We start from the raw sequence: 12,473 nt of genomic DNA, 5'->3' as shown, positions 1-12,473 counted from the left end.
ATGGCCCTTCTTTTCACGACATCTGTATCCTTGGGGTAAATACGCAGGAGTGCAATGGCAGGGTCATAGGGAAGTTCTATTTTTAATTTCATGAGGAATCTCCACACTGTTCTCCAAAGAGGCTGCACCAACTTGCATTCCCACCAACAGTGGAAGAGGGTTCGTTCCCCTTTCTCCACATCCTCTCCAACACATGTTGTTTCCTGTTTTGTTAATTTTGGCTATTCTAACTGGTGTAAGGTGATATCTCAATGGGGTTTTAATTTGGATCTCCCTGAGGGCTAATGATGATGAACATTTTTTCATGTGTCTGATAGCCATTTGTATGTCTTGATTGGAGAAGTGTCTGTTCATATCTTCTTCCCATTTTTTGATATGTTTGCCTGTTTCGTGTGTGTTGAGTTTGAGGAGTTCATTATAGATCCTGGATATCAACCTTTTGTCTGTACTGTCATTTGCAAATATCTTCTCCCATTCCGTGGGTTGCCTCTTTGTTTTTTTGACGGTTTCCTTTGCTGTGCAGAAGCTTTTGATTTTGATGAAGTCCCAAAAGTTTATTTTCGCTTTAGTTTCCTTTGCCTTTGGAGACATATCTTGAAAGAAGTTGCTGTGGCTGATACCGAAGAGATTACTGCCTATGTTCTCCTCTAGGATTCTGATGGATTCCTGTTTCACGTTGAGGTCTTTTATCCATTTTGAGTTTATCTTTGTGTACGGTGTAAGAGAATGGTCGCATTTTATTCTTCTACATATAGCTGTCCAGTTTTCCCAGCACCATTTATTGAAGAGACTGTCTTTTTTCCACTGTATATTTTTTCCTGTTTTGTCGAAGATTAATTGACCATAGAATTGAGGGTCCATAGCTGGGCTCTCTACTCTGTTCCACAGTCTATGTGTCTGTTTTTATGCCAGTACCATGCAGCCTTCCCGTTGAGATCAGGAACAAGACAAGGATGCCCACTTTCACCACTCTTGTTCAACATAGTATTAGAAGTCCTAGCAACAGCAATCAGACAACAAAGAGCAATAAAAGGTATCCAAATTGGTCATGAAGAAGTCAAACTCTCTCTCTTCGCAGATGACATGATTCTTTATATGGAAAACCCAAAAGACTCCACCCCCAAACTACTAGAACTCATAGAGCAATTCAGCAATGTGTCAGGATACAAAGTCAATGTGCAGAAATCAGTGGCTTTCTTATACACTAACAATGAAAATACAGAAAGGGAAATTAGAGAATCGATTCCATTTACGATAGCACCAAGAACCATAAGATACCTGGGAATAAACCTAACCAAAGAGGTAAAGGATCTGTACTCGAGGAACTACAGAACACTCATGAAAGAAATTGAAGAAGACACACAATGATGGAAGACCATTCCATGCTCTTGGATCGGAAGAATAAACATTGTTAAAATGTCTTTACTGCCTAGAGCAATATATACTTTTAATGCCATTCCGATCAAAATTCCACTGGTATTCCTCAAAGAGCTGGAGCAACGAATCCTAAAATTTGTATGGAATCAGAAGAGACCCCGAATCGCTAAAGAAATGTTGAAACACAAAAATAAAGCTGGGGGCATCACGTTACCTGATTCCACTTTGTTTTAAAATGAGTTTTCTAAAATTTGAAAAGATTCATATTTTTAAAACAAAAAAATAGAGGGGCTCCTGGGTGGCTCAGTGGGTTAAAGCCCCTGCCTTTGGCTCAGGTCATGATCCCAGGGTCCTGGGATAGAGCTCCACATCGAGCTCTCGGATCAGCAGGGAGCCTGCTTCCCTCTCTCTCTGTGCCTGCCTCTCTGCCTACTTGTGATCTCTGTCTGTCAAATGAATAAATAAAATCTTAAAAATAAAACCGAAAAGATAGAAATAGGCAAGAATTACTTGAAGGGAGGTGTATCAAGTATATCAAGCAAATTCAAAGAACAGTTGGTAGAATGAGAAGCAGGACTCTTAATTTCACAGAGTTGTGCAAGTTGTAAAACTTCCTTTGATTTTCCCAATAACAACACTAAAATAGCCTATAATCATATCTGGTAGACACAGCATTGTACTAGAAGTGTATGGATGCTTTTCAGGGGACCGAACAATTGAGGTCTGAGTGGACAGCCCTCTCATGGTCCTGCTTGATCCAGGAATAGGACTTTGAAGATCTGGTGGAATGGAGGGACCACGCGTCCTCCAGATGACTCTCCCTAAGTGTTTGTGTGTCCGCTTGTTCACATCTCTAGCTTGAATAGCCGCCTGTTCCGGCTTTGGTTTCTGCATTTCTCATTCATATTTCAACTTCATGAATGCATTTTTGCTTCTTCGACATTCAGCTGAGTCAGCTCTGGAAAAGGCTACCTAATTGTAGTCAAATCCAGTTTTTGGCTTTGTCTTACTTGACCATCCTGCAGCATAACCCTCAGTCTCTGTTGTTTCTGACACCTGCCTGCTAGCTTTCCTTTCTTAACTCTGATACATCCCCTTACTGTTCCTCACAAAGTTGTCTTTCCCTTTTGCCCCAGACATTGCCTCTCCTTGGGTTTGTTGCTCAACCATCCTTGGCTCACTGCTTTTCTTCAGTCTGTGTTTTTCCCTGACTGGTCTTCTCTCTCTCTCTCTCTCTCTCTCTCTCTCTCTTTTTAATAAAATACTTCTGAATTAGTAATAACATGGTTAAAGGTTAAGTGATGTTCCCTCTAGGAAGGGTGACATTTTTCATCTCAACTGAGACACTTCCACTGAGAATGAAAGAGGTTCCATAAAGTTATAATGGGACAACTGGCTATATGGGGACAGTCCCAGACAAACTGGAGTTATGGTCCTCCTGCTGTAGATATCTGTCTGTCTTGTTTGTCCTACCAGTGCTTCTTTTTTTCAGGTAAAAGATACTCTTGTATGCCCCCTACTGTTATTTAGAAGGGCATCCATCATCTTTAAGGCTTTCCGAACTTAGATGCAGCTGTACACCGCTGGCATCCTGTTAAAATGCAGATGTTGATTTAGTGGATCTGGTGGGGGCCCTGGGTTTTGCATTTTTAAAAAGCTCCCAGGTGAAGCAGACTCTGCTGCTCAGGGAGCCACACTTTGAGTAAGGAGTTTATACATGATTTTCTGTTCTTTCTTTGCTTTTTTGTCACTTCTTAAAAGTCTGTATCTAAACAGAACATGGATTGTTTCTTTGTTATAACTGCACAGTAATCAAGCATGGACGTTCCATAGTTAGTTAACTGGTTATTATTAGTTATGCACTATTTCAAACCTTTTGCTATTACAAACCATGTTCTAGTGAATGACCTTGTACATATAGGTTTTTTCTATCCGATAAATTCCTAGAAGTGTGCTGCCAGGTCAACGGGTGCATAGAATTGATAACTCGCTCATTCAGGATTGTGGTATCATTTTGTGTCACTCCCATCGAAACTGCATCCGTGCTTGTTTGTCCACAGCTTCTCCCATAGAACATGTGCTTCAACTTCTGGAATTTTGGTAGTGGAAAGAGAAACATGGCATTTTATGAAGTTTATCTCTGTAAGCTTCTTAAGTATGAGTGAGGTTAAGTATTTTTTCATGTATCTGAAAGGTGTATTTACGTTTCTGTGAACCCTCTGTTCATATTTTGCCCATTTTGCTCTTAGGTTTGTGGCTTTTTTTGTTTTTCTTCTTCTTCAGTGTCTGGCTGTTTTAGATTATGGATACAAGTGCTTGTCCATTATATGGGTTGTAAACTATTATTTTATGGGATGTGATTTGTCTTTTGATAGTTGACCCTGGTGTTTTCTCCCCCATGCAGGTATTTTGTTTCAGAATGCCACCTTTCACTTTGTCGTTTGTTTAGGCTCCCCTTGGCTGTGACAATTTCTCAGACTTTCCTTGTTGTTGTTGTTGTTGTTTTTTTAAAATATCTTTTCTTTTTTTTTTTTAAGATTTTTATTTATTTACTTGACAGAGAGAGATCACAGGTAGGCAGAGAGGCAGGCAGAGAGAGAGGAGGAAGCAGGCTCCCTGGTGAGCAAAGAGCTCGATGCGTGGCCCGATACCAGGACGCTGAGATCGTGACCCAAGCCGAAGGCAGTGGCTTAACCCACTGAGCCACCCAGGCGCCCCGACTGCCCTTGTTTTTGATAACCTGGGCAGTTTTGAGGAGTACAGTTAGGTGTTTTGGAGAATGTCCCTCAATTGGGAATTCTCTGCTGTTGTTTTCATGATTAGACTGAGGTTATGAGTTTCTTGGAGGAAGACCACAGAGATAAAATGTCCTTTGGTCTTATCATATCAAGGGTTAGTGCTCTGGACATGACTTATTACTTTGTTTTCTCTGTCCTCATGCTGTACTCCTCGGAAGGAAGTGGGCAGTTACACTATACCACTTACACTGTACCTCCTTCCTGTTGGAGTAGCTACACAATTATGTACATAAATTATCAGGAATTCTGCACAGGAGAATTTTCTGTTCTCTCCTATTTACTAATCCATTTATATCGGCACGAATTCATGGCTAGTTATTTTATATTTTGGTTCTAGTACAATGATACCTTGTTCCTTTGGTTGCTCAAGTTGTTCCAGGTTGGTTAGTAAAGCATTTCTAGTGGCACCTGGGTGGCTGAGTTGGTTGAGTGTCTGACTCTTGATTTTAGCTCAGGTCATGATCTCAGGGTCCTGGGATCCAGCCCCACGTTGAGCTCTTTGCTTAATGTGGGGCCTGCTTGAAATTCTCTCTCTCAGGGTTCCTGGGTGGCTCAGTGGGTAAAAACCTCTGCCTTCGGCTCATGTCGTCATCCCGGGATCATGGGATCGAGCCCCACATCGGCCTCTCTGCTCAGCAGGGAGCCTGCTTCCCCCCCTCTCTCTGCCTGCCTCTCTGACTACTTGTGATCTCTGCCTATTAAATAAATAAATAAATAAATAGAAATTCTCTCTCTCCCTGTGCTCCTCCCTGCTGCTTATGCTTTCTCTCCTTTTCCTACTTTCTCAAAAACAAGTAAATAAAATTTTTAAAAAGCACATTCTGATGGTTCCTGTGTCTATTGACATACCCGGTTATTGTTGAGTATTTCTATTTTACTCTGTGGCAGTAGATTTTCCAGGTACATCTTATGTCTTTCCTGTCATAGAATTAGCCATTTTTCCCCCTAAGTAGTTCTGGTTCTTTTCATTGGAGCATAGTATGAGAAATCAAGATTGGGGAACTAGTTGTGTCTGTTGTGACTGTTAAGTCATTGCTCAAAGACGCTCTCAGGTAACTGAACAGGGAATATGTGTATACTCACTCATGTATATACACGTGTCTATAAATATTTTGGTATGTCACCATCTGTATCTGTAGTAAGCTAAGTATTCACACTGTTGTAAGCATTACCAGATGGAATAGTCTAACCTTCTCTCCTTGCTTGTCTGTAATCTCCTGCACTAACAGTGAGAATCCAGCTAACATCGGAATTTCATTTATTTGATAGTTCAATTTCAGAATACACATACATGATTTCAGAGTTGCATACATGATTTCAGAGTGGTTAACCCATGGATGCTTGATTCTCCCAGTTTGGGACCATTTGAATTAAGGTGCTAGAAATATTCACATGTAGGTTTTAAAACATAAGTTTTCAAAAACATAGGGTGTGAAATTGCTGTGTTGGTTATGTATGTATGTATGTATGTTTACCTTCGCAAGAAATTGCCAAACTATTTCTACAAAGTTGCTGTATCAGTTTTTGTTCCTACCAACTACGAATCAGAATCTTGTTGTTCTGATTCTGGACCAACTACGAATCAGAATCTTGTTGTTCTGATTCTGGACCTGAAATTGGCACTGTCATTATTTTTGATGTAACCATTCCAGTACCTGTGTCATGGTGTCTGCATATTCCCACTGAGGTGATGTGGAGCATCGATGTGTTTGTGTATTTATTTGCTATCCTGATATCTTTGGTGAAGAGTTTGTTCAAATCTTTTGCATATTTTTCATTTGGTCATTTCTTTTCTTATTATTGAATCATTAAGAGCTCTTTTGTGATGTTGGACACAAAGCCTTTATTAGATATCTGTGTTCCAAATATTTTCTCCCTGTCTGTGCCTTATCCTTTCATTTTCTTAAAAATGTCTTTCCCAGAGCAGAAGACTTTATTTTTAATAATATCCAACGCATGCTTTTCCCCGTGGAATATGCTTTTGCTGTTGAATCTAAAAACCCATCACCCAAACCAGTGTCCTAGAGATTTTTCTCCTGTATTCTTTATTCTTGTAGTTTTACATTTAGATCTCTGATTCATTTTTATTTTTTATTTATTTTTAAGATTTTATTTCTTTATTTGACAGAGAGAAATCACAAGTAGAAGAAGAGGCAGGCAGAGAGATAGGAAAGGAAGCAGGCTCCCTGCTGAGCAGAGAGCCCGATGCGGGACTCGATCCCAGGACCCTGAGATCATGTCCTGAGCCGAAGGCAGCGGCTTAACCCACTGAGCCACCCAGGTGCCCTCTGATTCATTTTTAGTTAATACTTGTGTAAGGTCTGTGTCTTGTTTCATTTCTTTTGCATGAGTGTTCAGTTGTTCGAGCACCATTTGTTGAAAGACTATTTTTTCTCTTTTTATTCCCTTTGTGCCTTTGTCAAAAAATGTTTGACTTTATTTTGATAGCTCTATTCCTGGTCCTTGTAATCTGTTCTGTTGATCTGTGTGTCTGTCTCATCACTAACACACTGTCTTGGTGGCTAGTAGCTTTATAGTTAGTCTCAAGACCAGGTGATGTGAATTCTCATTTTTCCTCCACGTTGTGTTGGCTATTCTGTTTTTTTAAAACTTTTTAAAAAGATGTTATTTATTTGGCAGAGAGAGCACAATGAGGGGATGTCACAGGCAGAGAGGGCAGAGGGAGAAGCAGGCTCCCCTCTGAGCAAGGAGCCTGACTCGGGGCTTTATCCCAGGACTGTGGGATCATGACCTGAGCTGAAGGCAAATGCTCAACCACCTGAGCCACCCAGGTGTCCAGTGTGTTGGCTCTTCTAGATCTTTTGCCTTTCTGTGTAAACTTCAGAATCTTCTTGTCATTATTTGCAAAATAACTGTGAGGTTTTATTTGGATTTCATTGAATTTATCGATTAAGTTGGAAAGAATTGACGTCTTAGCCATATTGAGTCTTGCTTCCGATGAATACGAGCTCTATCTCCATTTATTTAGATCTTTGATTTCTTCCATCAGTTTTGTCTTCCTGTATATATGTATTGTGTTAGGTTTTATACTTGAGTACCCTTTTTAGGGGTGTATTGTGAATAGTATTTTTTTCATTTGAAAATTTGGAATTCAGTTCTTTATTCAGATATAGGAAAATAGTTGACTTTTTTATATTGACCTTGTATCCTATGATGTTTTGGTATTTCCTCATTACTTCCAATAGTTTTTTTTTTCTTTATATAAGATATTTGAGGTTTTCTACATAGACAATAATATTGACTTCAGATAGAGTTTTGTCTTTCTTTTCAAATGACACACCCTCATTGTCTCATGCCCTCTTTCCACCCACCTTCCCTCTAGTAATCACCAGTTTGTTCTCTATATTTGTGAGTCTCTTTTTTTGGGTCTCTTTTATGCTTTGTTTTGTTTCTTAACTTTCACATATGATTGAAATCATAGGATATTTGTCTTTCTTTGACCTATTTCATTTAGTAGTATACCCTCTAGATTTATCCATGTTGTTGCAAATGTTAAGATTTCATTCTTTTCTCTGGCCAAGTACTAGTCTATTAGATATCTCTATATATCTCTATATACACCACGTCATTTTTATCCACTCATCTGTTGACGGGCTCTTCCATATCTTGCCTACTGTTAATAGTGCTGCAATATAAACGTATCTTTTCAAATGTTTTCATTTTGTTTGAGTAAATACCCAGTAATGGAATTACTGGAACATATGACTGTTGTATTTTTAAATTTTTGAGGATCCCCCACATTGTTTTCCATAATGGCTGCACCAGTTTTCATCCCCAGCATCAGTACACAAGGTTCCTTTTTCTTCACATTATCACCAACTCTTGTTCTTTCTTGTTCTTTTTCTGCAGGCAGAGTCCCAGGCTGGCAGGAGAGGTGGGCGTGGTCACTGGGACAGCCCTCCGAAATGGGTCAGGTGACCTTTCAAACTCTGGGGTGGTGAAGGGTTCCTCACATCAGAGCAGCACGCGGGCCATAACGTAGGCGGGTTTTAATGGACCCATCAGACAACCTGTGCAAGACCTGAGGACGAGTGAAATGCGCTGCCTGGAATGGAGGTTGTGTTGTCTTCTGGGGCTTCTGTCCCCAGGGGATATTCAGCCCAGTGAGGTGGGGGCAAAGGGGCAGGTTATTTGGGGCCGATGTGCCTTGCTTCGGGGGCGACCCTGTGTTTGAGCAGGAAGGCGGGGGCTGCAGTTGGATCTGGCATCTGGGCCCACATTGGTCACCACGGTGGTTGGGTTGAGGGGAGCAGAGGGCTGGCTGGCTGGAGTCTGCAGGCCGTCAGCTGCCTTTTGACGGCCTGTACCCAGGGCCCGGGGCACCTGGGCACAGCCAGAGTCCCAGGGCCCAGGCAGATGCTTATAGGAAAGGACTGGAGCCAGGGAGGGAGGGAGGGAGGGAGGGAGGCAGCCGGCCAGGTCACCAGCGTGCTCAAGCCTGACTCTCTGCTCTGTGCTTTATTGGAGGGTTGGCGTTTATCAGGGCAAAATGTGCACAGTGTGAACTCTGCCATAGCCACGACCCTGAAGTGGAAGGGTTGTTGTGGAAGAGGAAGGTAGTCAGTCGTGGTTTTTTTTGTTGTTGTTGTTGAGTACCAGGGCCCATGAGACATGTTGTAGCAAGGAAAGACCAGAGGCCCTTATCAGCCTCATGGAACTCCTGGCAGGCAATTCGCCAAGCATGCTTTAGGGGAAGGCCTTCCAGCAGCAATGCTAAGACTTTGACAGATGGCGGGGCCCTGTGGTTTTGGCCTCCTTGAACCTGCACTCCCTGCTGGGACGGAGGGGCCTGCTTCCGTCATGGGTGACTCTGTGTCTCCCCACGTGTGGGTCCTGAGACCTCGACTGAATGCTCTCCTTGTTTTTACAGGTGGTGCTTCGAGGCTCAGGGGACGTGGCCTACTGGGCAGCATCCAAAGCGTCTGGCCTCTGTCTCTTCAGTGCAGGTGGAAGTGCAGCACGTCCAGGAGTGTGAGCACTGTCATCTCCCTGGTGCACGTGCATCGCAGTGGTAGGTTGATAGTTCAATTTCAGAATACACATACATGATTTCAGAGTTGCATACATGATTTCAGAGTGGTTAACTCATGGATGCTTGATTCTCCCAGTTTGGGACCATTTGAATTAAGGTGCTAGAAATATTCACATGTAGGTTTTAAAACATAAGTTTTTAAAAACATAGGGTGTGAAATTGCTGTGTTGGTTATGTATGTATGTATGTATGTATGTATGTTTACCTTCGCAAGAAATTGCCAAACTATTTCTACAAAGTTGCTGTATCAGTTTTTGTTCCTACCAACTACGAATCAGAATCTTGTTGTTCTGATTCTGGACCTGAAATTGGCACTGTCATTATTTTTGATGTAACCATTCCAGTACCTGTGTCATGGTGTCTGCATATTCCCACTGAAGTGATGTGGAGCATCGATGTGTTTGTGTATTTATTTGCTATCCTGATATCTTTGGTGAAGAGTTTGTTCAAATCTTTTGCATATTTTTCATTTGGTCATTTCTTTTCTTATTATTGAATCATTAAGAGCTCTTTTGTGATGCTGGACACAAAGCCTTTATTAGATATCTGTGTTCCAAATATTTTCTCCCTGTCTGTGCCTTATCCTTTCATTTTCTAAAAATGTCTTTCCCAGAGCAGAAGACTTTATTTATTTTTTTTTTTTAAAGATTTTATTTATTTATTTGAAAGACGGAGATCACAAGTAGGCAGAGAGGCAGGCAGAGAGAGAGAGAGAGAGGGAAGCAGGCTTCCTGCGGAGCAGGGAGCCCGATGCGGGGCTCGATCCCAGGACACTGAGATCATGACCCGAGCCAAAGGCAGCAGCCAAAACCACTGAGCCACCCAGGCGCCCCAGAAGACTTTATTTTTAATAATATCCAACGCATGCTTTTCCCCGTGGACTATGCTTTTGCTGTTGAATCTAAAAACCCATCACCCAAACCAGTGTCCTAGAGAATTTTCTCCTGTATTCTTTATTCTTGTATTTTTACATTTAGATCTCTGATTCATTTTTATTTTTTATTTATTTTTATTTTTATTTTTTTTAAGATTTTATTTCTTTGTTTGACAGAGAGAAATCACAAGTAGACAGAGAGGCAGGCAGAGAGATAGGAAAGGAAGCAGGCTCCCTGCTGAGCAGAGAGCCCGATGCGGGACTCGAACCCAGGACCCTGAGATCATGTCCTGAGCCGAAGGCAGCGGCTTAACCCACTGAGCCACCCAGGTGCCCTCTGATTCATTTTTAGTTAATACTTGTGTAAGGTCTGTGTCTTGTTTCATTTCTTTTGCATGAGTGTTCAGTTGTTCGAGCACCATTTGTTGAAAGACTATTTTTTCTCTTTTTATTCCCTTTGTGCCTTTGTCAAAAAATGTTTGACTTTATTTTGATAGCTCTATTCCTGGTCCTTGTAATCTGTTCTGTTGATCTGTGTGTCTGTCTCATCACTAACACACTGTCTTGGTGGCTAGTAGCTTTATAGTTAGTCTCAAGACCAGGTGATGTGAATTCTCATTTTTCCTCCACGTTGTGTTGGCTATTCTGTTTTTTTAAAACTTTTTAAAAAGATGTTATTTATTTGGCAGAGAGAGCACAATGAGGGGATGTCACAGGCAGAGAGGGCAGAGGGAGAAGCAGGCTCCCCTCTGAGCAAGGAGCCTGACTCGGGGCTTTATCCCAGGACTGTGGGATCATGACCTGAGCTGAAGGCAAATGCTCAACCACCTGAGCCACCCAGGTGTCCAGTGTGTTGGCTCTTCTAGATCTTTTGCCTTTCTGTGTAAACTTCAGAATCTTCTTGTCATTATCTGCAAAATAACTGTGAGGTTTTATTTGGATTTCATTGAATTTATCGATTAAGTTGGAAAGAATTGACGTCTTAGCCATATTGAGTCTTGCTTCCGATGAATACGAGCTCTATCTCCATTTATTTAGATCTTTGATTTCTTCCATCAGTTTTGTCTTCCTGTATATATGTATTGTGTTAGGTTTTATACTTGAGTACCCTTTTTAGGGGTGTATTGTGAATAGTATTTTTTTCATTTGAAAATTTGGAATTCAGTTCTTTATTCAGATATAGGAAAATAGTTGACTTTTTTATATTGACCTTGTATCCTATGATGTTTTGGTATTTCCTCATTACTTCCAATAGTTTTTTTTTTTCTTTATATAAGATATTTGAGGTTTTCTACATAGACAATAATATTGACTTCAGATAGAGTTTTGTCTTTCTTTTCAAATGACACACCCTCATTGTCTCATGCCCTCTTTCCACCCACCTTCCCTCTAGTAATCACCAGTTTGTTCTCTATATTTGTGAGTCTCTTTTTTTGGGTCTCTTTTATGCTTTGTTTTGTTTCTTAACTTTCACATATGATTGAAATCATAGGATATTTGTCTTTCTTTGACCTATTTCATTTAGTAGTATACCCTCTAGATTTATCCATGTTGTTGCAAATGTTAAGATTTCATTCTTTTCTCTGGCCAAGTACTAGTCTATTAGATATCTCTATATATCTCTATATACACCACGTCATTTTTATCCACTCATCTGTTGACGGGCTCTTCCATATCTTGCCTACTGTTAATAGTGCTGCAATATAAACGTATCTTTTCAAATGTTTTCATTTTGTTTGAGTAAATACCCAGTAATGGAATTACTGGAACATATGACTGTTGTATTTTTAAATTTTTGAGGATCCCCCACATTGTTTTCCATAATGGCTGCACCAGTTTTCATCCCCAGCATCAGTACACAAGGTTCCTTTTTCTTCACATTATCACCAACTCTTGTTCTTTCTTGTTCTTTTTCTGCAGGCAGAGTCCCAGGCTGGCAGGAGAGGTGGGCGTGGTCACTGGGACAGCCCTCCGAAATGGGTCAGGTGACCTTTCAAACTCTGGGGTGGTGAAGGGTTCCTCACATCAGAGCAGCACGCGGGCCATAACGTAGGCGGGTTTTAATGGACCCATCAGACAACCTGTGCAAGACCTGAGGACGAGTGAAATGCGCTGCCTGGAATGGAGGTTGTGTTGTCTTCTGGGGCTTCTGTCCCCAGGGGATATTCAGCCCAGTGAGGTGGGGGCAAAGGGGCAGGTTATTTGGGGCCGATGTGCCTTGCTTCGGGGGCGACCCTGTGTTTGAGCAGGAAGGCGGGGGCTGCAGTTGGATCTGGCATCTGGGCCCACATTGGTCACCACGGTGGTTGGGTTGAGGGGAGCAGAGGGCTGGCTGGCTGGAGTCTGCAGGCCGTCAGCTGCCTTTTGACGG

At 41.5% G+C, this 12,473-nt stretch overlaps 1 protein-coding gene across 3 annotated transcripts in view; it reads left to right on the top strand.

Annotated features, from left to right (window-relative positions):
- LOC309859736 (uncharacterized protein) overlaps positions 1-12,473 on the top strand; it is a 281,535-nt gene that overhangs the window by 227,941 nt on the left and 41,121 nt on the right. The window lies entirely within an intron of this gene.

This window comes from Mustela nivalis (assembly GCF_964662115.1).
Source record: "Mustela nivalis genome assembly, chromosome: 2".
Taxonomy (NCBI): Eukaryota; Metazoa; Chordata; class Mammalia; order Carnivora; family Mustelidae; genus Mustela; species Mustela nivalis.
Note: the sequence above shows the minus strand (reverse complement) of the source record. Positions and strands in the feature narration are given on the sequence as shown.